General features: G+C 37.1%; 1 long non-coding RNA gene across 1 annotated transcript in view; it reads right to left on the reverse strand.

Annotated features, from left to right (window-relative positions):
* Positions 1–13,862, reverse strand: part of LOC135303517 (uncharacterized) — a 45,571-nt gene that overhangs the window by 26,135 nt on the left and 5,574 nt on the right. The window contains exons 4-5 of the long non-coding RNA XR_010364988.1: positions 2,999–3,091; positions 1,879–2,242 (exon numbers count right to left, since the gene is read on the reverse strand). This is a non-coding gene — a long non-coding RNA (uncharacterized LOC135303517). The remainder of the gene's footprint in view (positions 1–1,878; positions 2,243–2,998; positions 3,092–13,862) is intronic.

The raw sequence follows: 13,862 nt of genomic DNA on the forward strand, positions 1-13,862 counted from the left end.
CCTCTGTTTTCTAGGAATTCTGTCCCAACTTTCAGGAATTTACTAAGTGCTTACTAGAAAATTTCCTAGTGCCTTCCCAGTTTCCCAGCTGCTTTCCACGCATTTTCCTACTGATTTCCAGAAATTTCACAGATGCTCTCTAGGAAACTAGACAAAGCGAGTGAGTAGTCACTGTGTAAATGCTATTGGTAAATAAAACAAAAAACAAGAAATAAAGCCACCTTCCATGATGCCTGTGGCTTGGGAATTGTAAAAATTGCCTGTAGCTGAGAACATACATATTAAAAACTGTCCTTAATAAAGTGGCTGTTCCCGAATATAATACTGAAAAAGCCCCACAGCCTCCCAAGCATATTTTCTTTGATAAGTGTGTCATTTAAGCAACCTTTCTCATGCATTTTCATAAAATTTCTGGGAGATCTAAAAGCGGAGAGTGTTTAGATGCCAGTAACACATCTAGAGAGATCTGATATTTTCCATTGCTAGGGCTGACTTTCCAATATAATTTCACACTGCTTTTGCAGTGGTGACCAACATCTATGGTTACACATCTTTATTTTCCTTGCTGAGACTTTGCATGTCCTATTCCTATTCAGATTTTCCACATAAGTCACAAAGGGAAATAATTGGTTGCATATTCAGATATTCTAAGTTAGGGTGGTAGTTACTTTATATCCATGTATATGAATATAAAGAAATGCATATGTAGAAATGCTTCTGGATGAGGGACCCATTTATGTTGCTTTCCAAGATGATGCGTTTAATTCTGAAATTTCAGTTTCAGTGATTTTTTTCAATTTTCTTTTCAGATGTACATGTAACAAACTCCTCCAACAAAAGCTTTTAAAGTCTTCAACTGAACAATTTTAAAGTCTTCAGTATGAAAAAGAAGATTATGATACAGGATAAATATGTCTCCATCAATATTAACTACTGCAGGAATGATAAGAAAATAGACTGTACATCAATGACAGTGAACTACTGAGAAATTAAAGACAATACATTTCAAATCCAGCTCCAGTCTCAATTTTTTCACCTACCACCTTTATAATGGTATTACCATTTACACACTTATCTACTTTTCTAAAGGGTACCACAATTGAAAGACATCAAGGTGCAAGTGTGTGGGAGGAAAACCAGAGAATTGTCTATCACATGCAAAGTCTGACTCCTAAAAGAAAAGCTTTCTTTTCAAAACACAACACCTTTAAAGCCTGTAAATTTAATCTAATATTTGTTAGGCTATTTGTAGGATTAATAAGTCCTTTAGAGCATGAATATCTTGATCGGTTTAGACAGGGGTAAGAAAATACATCTACTGGAGACATTCATGCAGATAAACCTTCTGCAAGAGTTGACACAATCTCAAGGCATGACTATCACTATTATGTCACAATCATGACAACTTTTAAAAAAATTATGCAATTAATCTTATTTATTACATTACCTTGAGGTAAAAAGATACTGTTAAATGTCTTCAAAAATAAAGCATTTTTAAAAGTTCAGTATTTCAGGTTAATTTGTTCAACTTACCTTCTGATGAATGGATTATTTTAGTCAGTGAAATTTTGTGCTGTGGAATTCCTGGCCTGCCTACTGGATGGAACTACCACCCTGTGTTTCCAAGAATTTCTTGGAAACCAGCACTTTCCATGCCCATTGAAAATAATGTCAAGTTATCTTTTAGAGGCAAGAGTTGAAAAATATTTTTTGTGGAAGAGATTTCACTGTTTTTTTAAATTTTTTTTGATTTATTGGGAAATATAATCTTTAGTGAAATGAATGCTGGTAAATTAGAAGATGAAGAAACACCCAGTGTGGAAAACACACCTCAAAAATACATAGGAAAGAAATTAGGTCCAATTCCAGTCTCCTTACCTCCTCTCCCCATGTTGGATCCTCTTGCCACACACCTCCAAGTCACACGAGACTTTAGTGGCAATGGGGACAAAAAAAATAATACAACATTGCTCGGTTCAAATGGAGCTGAGCACTTGGTTCATTTTATGGTCTTCTCTTCACTGCTTTCAGACACATGTTCAATTTTATATAGTCTGTGCCCAAATTAAATTAAAACACTGAGACTGGCAGGAATGTGTCCACTGCTCAAAGAAGTGGAATAAAACCTGAGAGATGAGGGGCTGGTTGGAACACAAAAGCCTTGTATTCTGACTACAGCTGTCTGCCATGCTGACAAGGCACTGGGTTGGCATAACACAGCGTGCTGGTTTGGACAGCAGATCTGCAAAAACAAAAAACACACAGTCAAAAATGATACTTCAGCTTTTTTAGCTACAGAATCACTGGGTGCATTCAGAGATGGAAAAAGCAAACATTTTTTTCCACCAGACAGTACAAAACTATAATAGATTCTTCCTTCAAAGCAAATGGTATAGAACACATTTTCAGAGGATTTCAAAATACTTCAATAAACCTGGGAAGCTGTTGATCTGGAGCATCCAATAAAAATGAACTTTTGCTTGTAACTGGCATCATGTGAAGACATCCTTCAGCAGTGCTGCCAAAACAGGGATAACAAAAGCCAGGATTCCTGAGTAATCTTGCAATTCCCCTGGAGAGGTGATTTGCACGCGATTCCTCAAAGTCTACTTTTCTCAAATAAGAAGCTGCACAAAGAGGCTCAGGGGGAGTTAAAATACACCAAAGGAGGAAATCTTAGCTAAACATTTCCAGGCAAGAATGCCAGAGCTCAGCTCCTCCACAGCAAACAGAGAAGAAGCAACCCCTGGAAGTGCTGAGGGATTAACAAGCCTTTAACTCTTGGAATACCATCAAGCTGCCCACCTTTATAAAAGAGACTCATTCTACCATTGCAAGTGGCTACTGCAACTGAGGCACAGGAAACTGCCTCCAACTGGCTCAACTCCTGCAGAACAGGGATCAGAGTGCTGACATTTGGGATCATCCTTCAGCAAGCACCTGCTCCCCATGCTGAGGAACTGCTGCCCTGAGCAGTGACAAGAGCAACACGGCTCACCTCTGGCGAAGGGGGGTTCAGCCTCTGGAGACCACGAGGGTGTTGGCATTCCAGACATAGGGAGACATCAGTGAACTAAAAGAAGGATCCAAGCTGCAAGAGAATGGAAAACATTGGCTTAAGCTGGGAGCACACAATCTGCATTCCCACAGAAAACAAGGAGCAGGTTTTCAGCCACCATTCTGCGAAATCTCCTCTGCTCCACTGCCTCTGATGCACCTCAGAGATAATCTCAGATGTCATTTGAACATCCTTAAGCCCTTTGGTTTCATCCTAGCCCCTCATTTCCCAGATCTAGGACTTTTCTATTTGAATGACAGATGACTTATTAGAAAACAATAGTACAAAATACTTACATGGAGACAAAAACTACTTAAGAGAATGTTCTTTTCTGATAGAGTGCTTTTATCATGAGATAACTTCTAATCTCACTCAATAGCCTACGTTTTACAATTTACATGAAATGTGATTAATACCCTATTTCCATATTTAAGTCTCTGACAATATTAATACTCTTACTATCCTACTATCTAAGAATTTTTTAACTGTAATATGATGAAGTTATTACAGTTCTTGATTCTCTGAAATGTACCAGGGAAAAATGTGATAACTAACACAAAAAAGAGATAAACTTAATGATATGAAGAAATCTTTTTGTTCTCTTGAAGATGTTCTGAAAACATTAAAAAAGGGCTAAAATCCTGAATTTATTTACATTTTGCTTCTGAACAAAATTTTTGTATTAAAAAATTCTGACTGGAATAAAGTCTTCTGTTGATAAATCAATAAAGGATATGGGGTTTTATCTTTAATATTATCAGTATGGCAATTCAAGAAAAAGGAGAAATAACTTTTCCGCAAACACCTTTGTAAACTCTTTGTCTAGGCACGAGAAAATACTACAAGTTCAAAATAAATAAATCAATGAAGCAATAAATAAGGGAGGGGCCCACAGCTCTTTTAAGTCAGATTATTGCCAATATACATTTTTTAAGGAAAAAAGAAAAAAAGCAAAATACATATTTTTATATTAACTTTTGATTAAGATTTTGTATTCATGATGTTTGAATCCCTTCATGAGATCATGTGGTCTTTCTCAGACCCTTGTGGGTGTCAGAACCACAGGGTAAGACACCAGGCAAAGCCTACCCTGTCTCTGTGTACCTAACAGATTATTTTGCAAGCTTTTATTAATCTGTGAAACTAGAAGCTCTAACATATTTAATTAACCAATTAAAGGATGAGCAAATGGTGTGGCAGACTGCCCCATGGATAGATAAAAATCTCAAACACTCCAGCAGTGAATTATCTGCCTTAACCACTCGAGGTAACTATGATAAATGTACATTTTATACAACTTAAAGTCGTACAGGAGGAGCAGATTAATACCTGTCTGTTTTTAATACCATGTGACACAAACAGGGAAAGAGAGAAGGAATTGTTCTGTGACAGCTTTCAGCACCTAGAGGTATTTCCCTACCACACTTACACTCTGCTTTTTTTCCTTTGTGAATTGCCAATGTGATCAAAGAGCAATTTGAAGTTGCTTTTTCCCCCAACCCCCAGATATTTGTAGGTGCTTTTGACCAAAGTTTAAAGCTGTGAGGGATCCAAGAAACTGAGGGCTCACATTGATGTATGTAGCTGTTGCTGGTCGAGGTGGACATGCCAAGAGACACAGTGTCCATCAGGGATAAAAACTGGGAACTGGGAACTCCCTCTTTGAACTTTCTGGTGTTGGAAGGTGGGAGCTACGTGGCCAATATATTAGAATCTAACATTCTAGATCTTCTTTTGTTTCAATTCCTCCATGATTTTTAACACCTGCAATACCTGAACTTGATTTAAAAAACCAAAGCAAACCAGAAAGCTGAGGTTCAACCCTTACTGATGGTTCTCTTCTACTTTTGGCATATCTGCTTCTAAATTGAGCTAGAAATTAAATCTTCCCTAAGCTCCTTTGGGAGCTGAGAAGTTACAGAATCTACCTGCTACAATTTTTCTTATCTGCTAAATTAAGATAACATCAGTTATCACAATTAACGTTCTAAAATATTATTACATGGCAAGTGATTGGTACAGGAAAACAAGTACTGCAAGAGCTGTGAATGCTGAAGCCTCATCCTACAAATTTACTTACAAAAAACCAGCACCTGGAAAAGAAAAAAGTTGGGCCAGGGCCTCATTGCAGCTTGCATAAAGTAAAGGACCAACACAAAAGGCCTGAGATGTAAACCATATAAATAGTTGATCCTACTAGGTAATAAATTAATATAAAACCATTTGTGAGTAGTATGTTTTTACCCTCAGTTTAAATGAAAATTATGTAATTTCCAGAAAATGAAAGAAGAAATCCAAGGAAGCATGTGAGAAATTCTTAGAAAGAAAAGGGTTTATTCCTGAAAAACCTGTATAAAATTTCTACAAAATTCATATAGAATGTCTTAGAAAGCATAGGGTAAATTACTTGAATTTGCAGGAGAAAATATCTAGGCAGCAGAGAAAATTTCTAGAAGGCAGAGAAATGTTCCTTGAAAGCACCAGGAATATTTTCTAGAACATTCAAAGTAAATTCCTACAAACCACAGAGCAAAGATCTATGGAGGATACCTGCCTAGAGGGGAGATTCCTCAGAGAGCACAAAGAAAATTCACAAAACATGTGAGGTTAAATTCATAGCAAGCAAATGCGGAGAATTACTGAAAACCAGAGATAAATTCCTGGAAATGAAAGAGAAAATTTCCAGAAGGCACATAAGCAATTCCTATAAATTGAGGTGAAATTATTGTGATGCAGCAAAGGCGGGGGGGGGGGGGGGAATTAAAAAAAAACAAAAACATAAAAGAACATGGGGAAATAATCCTGGAAAGTGATGAGTAAATGTAAATAGAAAGCAGAAGCTGGCATTTCCTAGAAAGCACATTGCTTTCTAGGAAGAAAGCACAAATGCCTGGAAAGCTGAGAGGTGAATTCCTAGAAAGCAGGCTAGGAATTCCTAAAAAGCACATGAACACTTTCCTAGAGATTCCCAGAGCCAGGTGTGTCCTGTGCAGAACTACAGCCCTTTACTTTAACACCTGCATCAGATTTCACCTAAGCAGGGAACAGAAGCACTGGAGTACAGGGTCACCCCTGCCCTGAGTGACAGAACCAGAAGAACTTGACAGTCCAAGAGAAAGCCATGGTTTAGGTCAGACACTTCTGGAGACCTTCTCTCCTAGACCAACACATTTGCTTTCTTCTGTGGCCACTGAGATCAGAATCAGAAAGAGAGGAGGCAGAAGACAGGGGTGACCTTCCTCTCTGTGTGTTGCAGGTCCTCCAAGCCTGGACACAGCTAAAATCCTGCTGTCACATGTGTCCCCAAACAGCCCACCTTGTACCAGGAGAAAAACAGCTCAAAAACCTTTTTCATTCGCCTCCATTTTTTCCTCTTGATTTTGTTTAGCATTTCTGTGTTATCCCTAAATTACACTGAGGATGCATAAAAGATATAGTGAACCAGTTTATTATCAGGGATTATAACAATAAACTGGTTACTACTTAATCACCAGTTATGAGTATCAGTCAGTAGTTATTAACACAGATATCTCTAATACCTTCATCCATTAGCATCTTTTACTTGGAGTTTTAAAATACTGAAATGAGAGATTTTGAGAACCACAAGAGACAAAAGAGCACAAGATTCCCATTAAATTTCTTTGGTCAGTAAAATAAAGGAGGAAAAAAACACATGAGGCTCAGCATTCAATTAACTACCCTTATTATAAGAAAAAACCTGAAGGGTCTGCTGTGGAGAGTTTGGTTCCAGAGTTAAGAAAAAGCATTCACTAAATAGGAAACATTCACGTCTGTGCCACTGAAGACATCTGTGCTATAAAATCTGCTGTGAACAAGTTACAATTTCTGTTCTGTACAACCCGGATGTCTTAGTCCCTGTTACAAAGACAGATCTCCCACTGACAGCATCAGAGGGGGAAAAATAACTGCGGGATTAAATCCTACATTTCACTGGTTTTTATTTATGGCCACCTACCAACACCAACCGCTTACCACTTCTAGAACATGTCAAATTACTGCATCCAACCACAGACACTCAAATATATTCATATCAAACTGCCTATAAAGTCAGTGAGAAGGTTCATGAATAAAGAGAAATTCTAGTGACAAGGCACAGGAATCTTAAAGCAACTCAAACTGGCTGTAAGACAAGGGAAAGTCAACCAGTGTGTGCATTTAGTACCGAGACCTTGAGTCATCAGTACAAACACACAGACAGATACATGGCAATTCTGACAACTGGTCAGCAGCAAACACTCTTTGAATTAACAAAGCTGTCACAAAGAGATGGGAAAAGTCACCTGTGCTTTTCTTTCTTTAGTGACTTCTGAAAAGCCCACAGCAGAACTACAAGTGTGATAAAATAAATGCAGATTTCAGTTACCCCCAAATCTGTATGGTAATTCCAGTGAAGTTAATCACACTACATTTACTCTCAGGTCAGTGGGATCAGGATCAAACCCTAAGTGACTAAAATCAACAGAGCACAGCATCTGCTAATACTACTGCCCGAAAAATCACAACAAGCTTCAGGCATGCTATTATCAGATTACACTATTTCACTGTCAGGCTGAGGAGTTTTGAAAACAACTACAAACTGTGGAGGATTTAATTTTCACAGGCAAATGATCTCTTCTTTCTATTAAAAGGACAAGATCATGCTGTTTCCTCAAAGATAAAACTTAGTTTTGTTCTTCTCTTGTAAAATGATAGATAGAAACATTCTTGCCCAATATTTTATGAGATAAAACATTTTTATCTGTGATTGGAATGTGAAGTACAGGCAAGCTGGATTTTGTTTCAGAATGCCAGAGAGTGTTTGCCATGAAGAACCACAGAGATTACAAGTGACATAACACCATGAAGAGATTCTGCAAATGACAGAAACAGTGGCCACAAGTTTATTTAGCTCTTTTTAAGAGCAAGATATAAAAACGGATTCATCCTTCCAGCATCAGACTGAAGCTTGTTCTCTCAAAAAGGACTAATGGGATTACAAAAATTATGACTCAAGAAATCTCTAAGTACTAAATGGATGTGTTACAGTGTATTCTCAGTACTTCTAGAAATCTGAAAAAGATCTTCCTTTAACCCCACCAAGACTAGGAATTTTTATAAGTTTTTAACCTTTCCATGTTCTGATGGCATTTTCCTTTCCACAATCTTCCTAACTTCCTCCCTTCACTCTGTGCATTTCTGTGCTGGGCTAATTACTCTTAGTAAAGGAGACACAAAACTTCACAGCTTTCTAGATGAAACAAAAAAATCAACAAATATACAATCTTGAATAATTTGAAACAGCCTTTTTTAGATTTCTTGCAGTTGCTATTTAGTAAAATTTAGCAAATCAGAGGTCAAGTTTGTAGTTTTTGGCAAAATAAAACCCAGAAGCACAGACTAAAGGGGACATCATTTTTCACAGCTCCGATTCAAGATTCCTGGCTGCCTTTCTGCATTCACAGTTGTCCTACTCCTTGTTTGGCAGAAATACAGGGTGAATGTTCACACTCACCAAGTGCCAAGTCAGCCTGCAACGCTTAAAAACCAGAACTGGCAGTCTTGTCAGCAAAAGGAATTTATTCTGACTTCACCAAAACTGGACCAGCCACTGAGGCCCAATTCAGTAGCCACCACTCCCAAATATGCAGCAAACCCCCAGGACTGGGCAACAGCTAATGAAATCCGTGGGAAAAGCTCAGTGTTTGGCAGCCTGGAGCAGGCAAACAGCAGCTCAGACAAGCAAAATGCAATTAATGGTTGCCCGCTGGGTTATGTTTTACTTTCCTTCCTGTGCTCAGTAACTGGAATGCCCAACCTGAAGCTGTGACTGAAAAATGTCTCAGTGCTGACACCCACATCGTGACATTGTAGAATCTGCTAGGCAGCTACCAGCACACAGGCCTGTCAAAAGGATGTTCCATTCAATAATATTTTGGGCAAATTAATGAAAATCTTTAGGTAAGACAAACTACACTAAGGTGTTACAGTATATAATAACAACCACTGTTGTACACAGTTACAGAAAACCCTGCCATTAACACTTTCTTGGTGTATATGAATAAAATATGATTTTTAGACCAGAAAAAACCCAAACCACCAAAATTTAGGGTAACCATTGACATACACACTTACAAAATATAAAAATATACACATGAATATTTATAATTTCACACCCAGAATAAATGCCTTATAGTTCAACTACATACTCTTCTTTTTTTCCAGGTTTTTGGCATTGATGTATTTTGCCTCTGTCATAGTGCATAGCCATGGGAGCTCTCAAGGATTATGTTAGAGGGGATAAAATATCAGAAGCCATTGCTGTCATTTATTAGGTACACTTCTACCATCTCATGGAGCTGGGCACACCACCAGCTGCTGATAATTTTCATTTCCTTTTATTTAATATTGCTGGGGGAAAAAAAACAACATTTATTAATAGGAAAACAAATTTCTCCTCTAACTTTTTCTGTAAGATTTTTTAAAGCTAATTCTTTTTTTTCCCCACAAAGTAAGTTTAGCTCTGAAATTCTCTTTCATCTCCTGAGATGTGATCCTACATCTGCTCTGCAGGTAGAATTTTATGTGAAGTACACCACAACATAAAAGACAAATCCCTAGGTTCGTATCACTGGAAATGCCTCTGCCTAAAATAGTCAAATGCAAAGAAATACCTTCATACAAGAAATACGGTTGATTGCATGTACACATAATTTCACTGGAAAATGAAAACAAAAATATGCAAATTTTATCACCTATTTCAATGTGTTATTTGATGCATATCTTTATGTTGCTACACATTTTAAGAAATACAAAATCCTAAATTACATTTTTATCTTTCATTTTGTTCAAATGTTTCACGACTTAAGCCTATCATATTACAAGGCTCTTCATGAGACTTAAATAATATTAAAATACTATCTTCAACTTGAAGGGCAAAATACCTGGAAAATTAAGGTCACATAATGTTTCAGAACGTAATGGAGTATGGATTTCTGCTTGGAGTACTTCAACCAGAAACCTCAGTAATCTTAAGTCTGTCTCTGCTAGACATAATAAGTTTTAAATATTTGAATGAATTTCAGGGTATTTTTTTTTTCAGGGTATAATTTTTGTATACCCTGTAATTTCTGAGCAGGGCACAAAGAATTAAGTTCAGAATACTCAGCTACCATGGAAGAGAAAAATCATTCAAATCAAAAGCACTCTTATAGGACATTAGAAATAGACAGCTGCAGTAATAGATTTTCAACCAGCAAATATGATATTAATTTCTTGCCCTTGTGTTTAAATATATATAAATACCAATGAAATAGTGGGGCATGGGGTTATTAAAAGCTTGGCATGCTTAAAAGTTGTGCACAACCATACACAAAAATTAATCTGCATCTGGCATTTATTGCTTGATTTCTTGGGTGACTCTGATGTCATTGATTATTTCCTAAGGGTGCCCAATGCAGATAACTCAGAGCATAACACAGAACAACCTAAAACGTCTTCTAGCAATATTTTATAGTATGCTGTAATAGATTTTTTGTTTTCACACCTGACCTCTTGTGGTCAACATCAGCCAAGAAAAGCCACCACACTGCTCTTCAGCCCCCAGGAGAGCCCTGAGGCAGCAGAGCTCACAGGGCAGGCTCTGTGCTACTGCAGCCTCCCCCAGCCTTCTCAGCAGCTCATGGGGTGGCACGCCAGCAAGAAGCAGATTTCAGAGCTGTGGCCAGGTGTCAGGAATTCCTCTACCATTCCAGCTACCAAATAATATCTCTTGGCTAGAGTATGGCTCTCATCCATACCTTTATAAATTAATCTGAGATGCCAGATGTGGAGAAATTAATTGCCAGTGATGACTTGCTCAGCTGCACAGCAGAACCCCCACCTGCATTAATCCAATTGTCCATGAAAAAGGGAGAGGACAGGAGTTGCCTTTGCCTAATCTGAATCAAATTCCATGGAAAAGAAGAATCCTACCCAGGTATTTACATCAGTTACCTTAACAATCCTCCTGAAATCAGCAGACAAACCAGGAAGAAATAAATCCAAAGCCAAAGGAACATGATGGTGCTCATAATAACTGAAATAAGCAGAAAGTGTTCCTTACACCAAGTGTCACATCAAAGATTCACAATGCCACAAACAAGCTTAAGTGACCCTGGAGAGTTTATAAGATTCTTATACAAGAAACCTGGTGTGCACCATAAACATGGATTTTCCAAAGCAAAATCCAAACTGAGTGAATCTCCAAAACTCTATACAAGAATAGAGGGATTAGTACCACTTCTTTCAATTGTGTTCCCCATATAGAGCAGCTATCAGAGGCCATTACCACTGAATGAGTCAAAAAACACGGTAATAAAGCCCTAAAAATCCAGAGCATTTTATATAAACCTGCCCAAGGAAAAGGTGATTCAAAACCATGGCACCAAGGCCTGTAGACACCTGGAATTTCATTGAATACTGCAAGAAATCCATGACATGCAGTTAAAAATGACAAATTAACACATGCAGTGTGTTAATCTTGGTATGTATTGAGAATTCCAGCACAGGAACCTGAATGTATCACCATTCTGTTTTCATACAGGGAATATCTGCAAAATCTTCCCCTTTTTTATTTGATTTTGTTTTGCTGGTTTTTTTGTTGTTTGGGGGGTTTTTTGTCAATCAAGTCAGGAAGACAGCATTAAAATTGTGCTTTAATACATCACGAAAAACGCATTGAATTTGATGCCAAAATTATGTGAAAATTACAAGCATGATTTTTAGCAGTCATTTAACACCTACTTCATAATGGTCCAACTGTAGTTACTTAGATACTTCATAAAAAATTCACAAGCGTAAACTCCAAAAATAAATCTAAACGTTTAAGAAAAAATAAACTCAGTTTCCAGCAGCCAGTCACAAATGCACAGAATCTATTTGTTAAACATTTTGAACCATCCACTGCGCCATTTAGTTCACCCACAAGGTGGCATCTTTATTCTACATTTCCTTTGTTAATAGCCTAGACAGGATCAAGCTATCCTTCACAAAAGGTGCTGTGACCTCAGATGAAAAGTGGAGGCCACTGAACCAAGACTTGTTAGAATTCATGTTCAGAAATCATCATTATTTCTTCCTTTCACATCAAATGTTTACTGATTTTACCATTGAGGTGAGGATCAATTTGCAAGTCATGGCATCCAGTTCAACACTCTTCCCACAGTAAAAATAAAAGAGAAAGTGCTGTAGACACCACTGCAGAAAAATCTCTTGGTATTCTGTGTACTGATACTTGGTATTCTCAGTATTAAAGCTTTCATAATGAAAACTCTATAACATGTATAAAACTAGGTTAAACATATAAAGCCAGCCTTAAACCTGTCTGATACCAATCAAAACAGTTCAGTCACTCAGTACTTACACACAAAAATCTGAATTTTAAAAGCTAGCTAAGGTTTATCATTTAAAAAATAAATCAAGCATCAGCTAAACATAGGCCTGCCAAAAAAAAAAAAAGCATTCTATGCTGCATGAAGTTACATACCAGTACATAGATTACATAGGTAAACAGCTATGTTATTATGTACTTAAAATGAATTATAAAATTGCAAGTAATTACAGATTTCAATGGGTCTCTGAAGATGCACTAAAGGTAGCACTAATTAAAAATTATTTTTCTATGTGACAGTAAGGCAGAATTTAATGCAAAGTCACAAATGAGGTAATTCTATTAAGTAGAAGGAAAAGGTAAACAACCAAGCATGCTTTTCTCCCTAAAAGTTATGTTAACCCTGCTGTCATATTTTCAGCACTGTGTTTCAGCTTTTGTGTTTAGTTTTCTGCCACAATCAATGTATGTATTCCTTAATTCCATACTTTGTTACCATGAACTGGGAAGGTACCAATTTCTCTTTTACATTAAGTATAAAAGTTCCCAGGAACATACATGCTTGAGTGCACACAAACACATGCTCAGCTATCTACTTTATGCAAAAAATCTCAAAATAACATCTATAATCTCAAAGATTGGCTCTCAAAGATTGGAAAGGGGGAAAAGGGTACAGAAAACTGTTCCTAGGATCTTCCAGAATATACCACATTGGTGCATTTTACATAAGATATTCCTGGAAAACTCAGTGGTACTAAATTAAACATCATTCATTTTCACTGCCATCAACATGCAGTTTGAACAGTCATAAATTGCAGAAATCTATCAAAATTTAGGAATACAAACAGGGGCACGTGAGTCCTGCGCACTGTTGTAAGATAGTTATTTACTGAAGGGAAATGTCAAGAGTAAGTGTTAATTTTTACTGTTACTTTACTTTTCCCATGCAGTACAACTGTCTATATTCCTCCTTAAAATTTGCCTGCCATCAAATTTAATGCACTTCTTCCAAACTTCTTCAGCCGGAAGGCCCCTAAAATTTTTTCAGTTACAACACAATCTATTGAAGAATTTTTGCACAGACTGCTGTACAAAGAATATGGAGTGGTTTCCATAGCTAAAAAACTAATATAAGTGAAATAAGATATGCAGGTAAAAACCACCCTCTTACATAAATATTTATCTTAGTAGGCATTGAGCTGTGGCAATGGAACAGCCTCCAATAAAATATATGTACCTGTTGTGATGGCTCATTAAAGATTTCTTCTGATATAATTCCCTACCTTCCCTCTAAACTTCTAGTTTACAGATAATACACGAAAAGAGAAATCATCTAAAAAATCCAACCCTGCAACCTTTTTATAACTACATGCTAAAACAGTGAGAAATTAGCTAAGTTCAAATCAAGACTTTTCTGCCTTGGGTAAGGAAGCAGAG

The sequence above is a fragment of the Passer domesticus genome, chromosome 6, assembly GCF_036417665.1.
Source record: "Passer domesticus isolate bPasDom1 chromosome 6, bPasDom1.hap1, whole genome shotgun sequence".
Lineage (NCBI taxonomy): Eukaryota > Metazoa > Chordata > Aves > Passeriformes > Passeridae > Passer > Passer domesticus.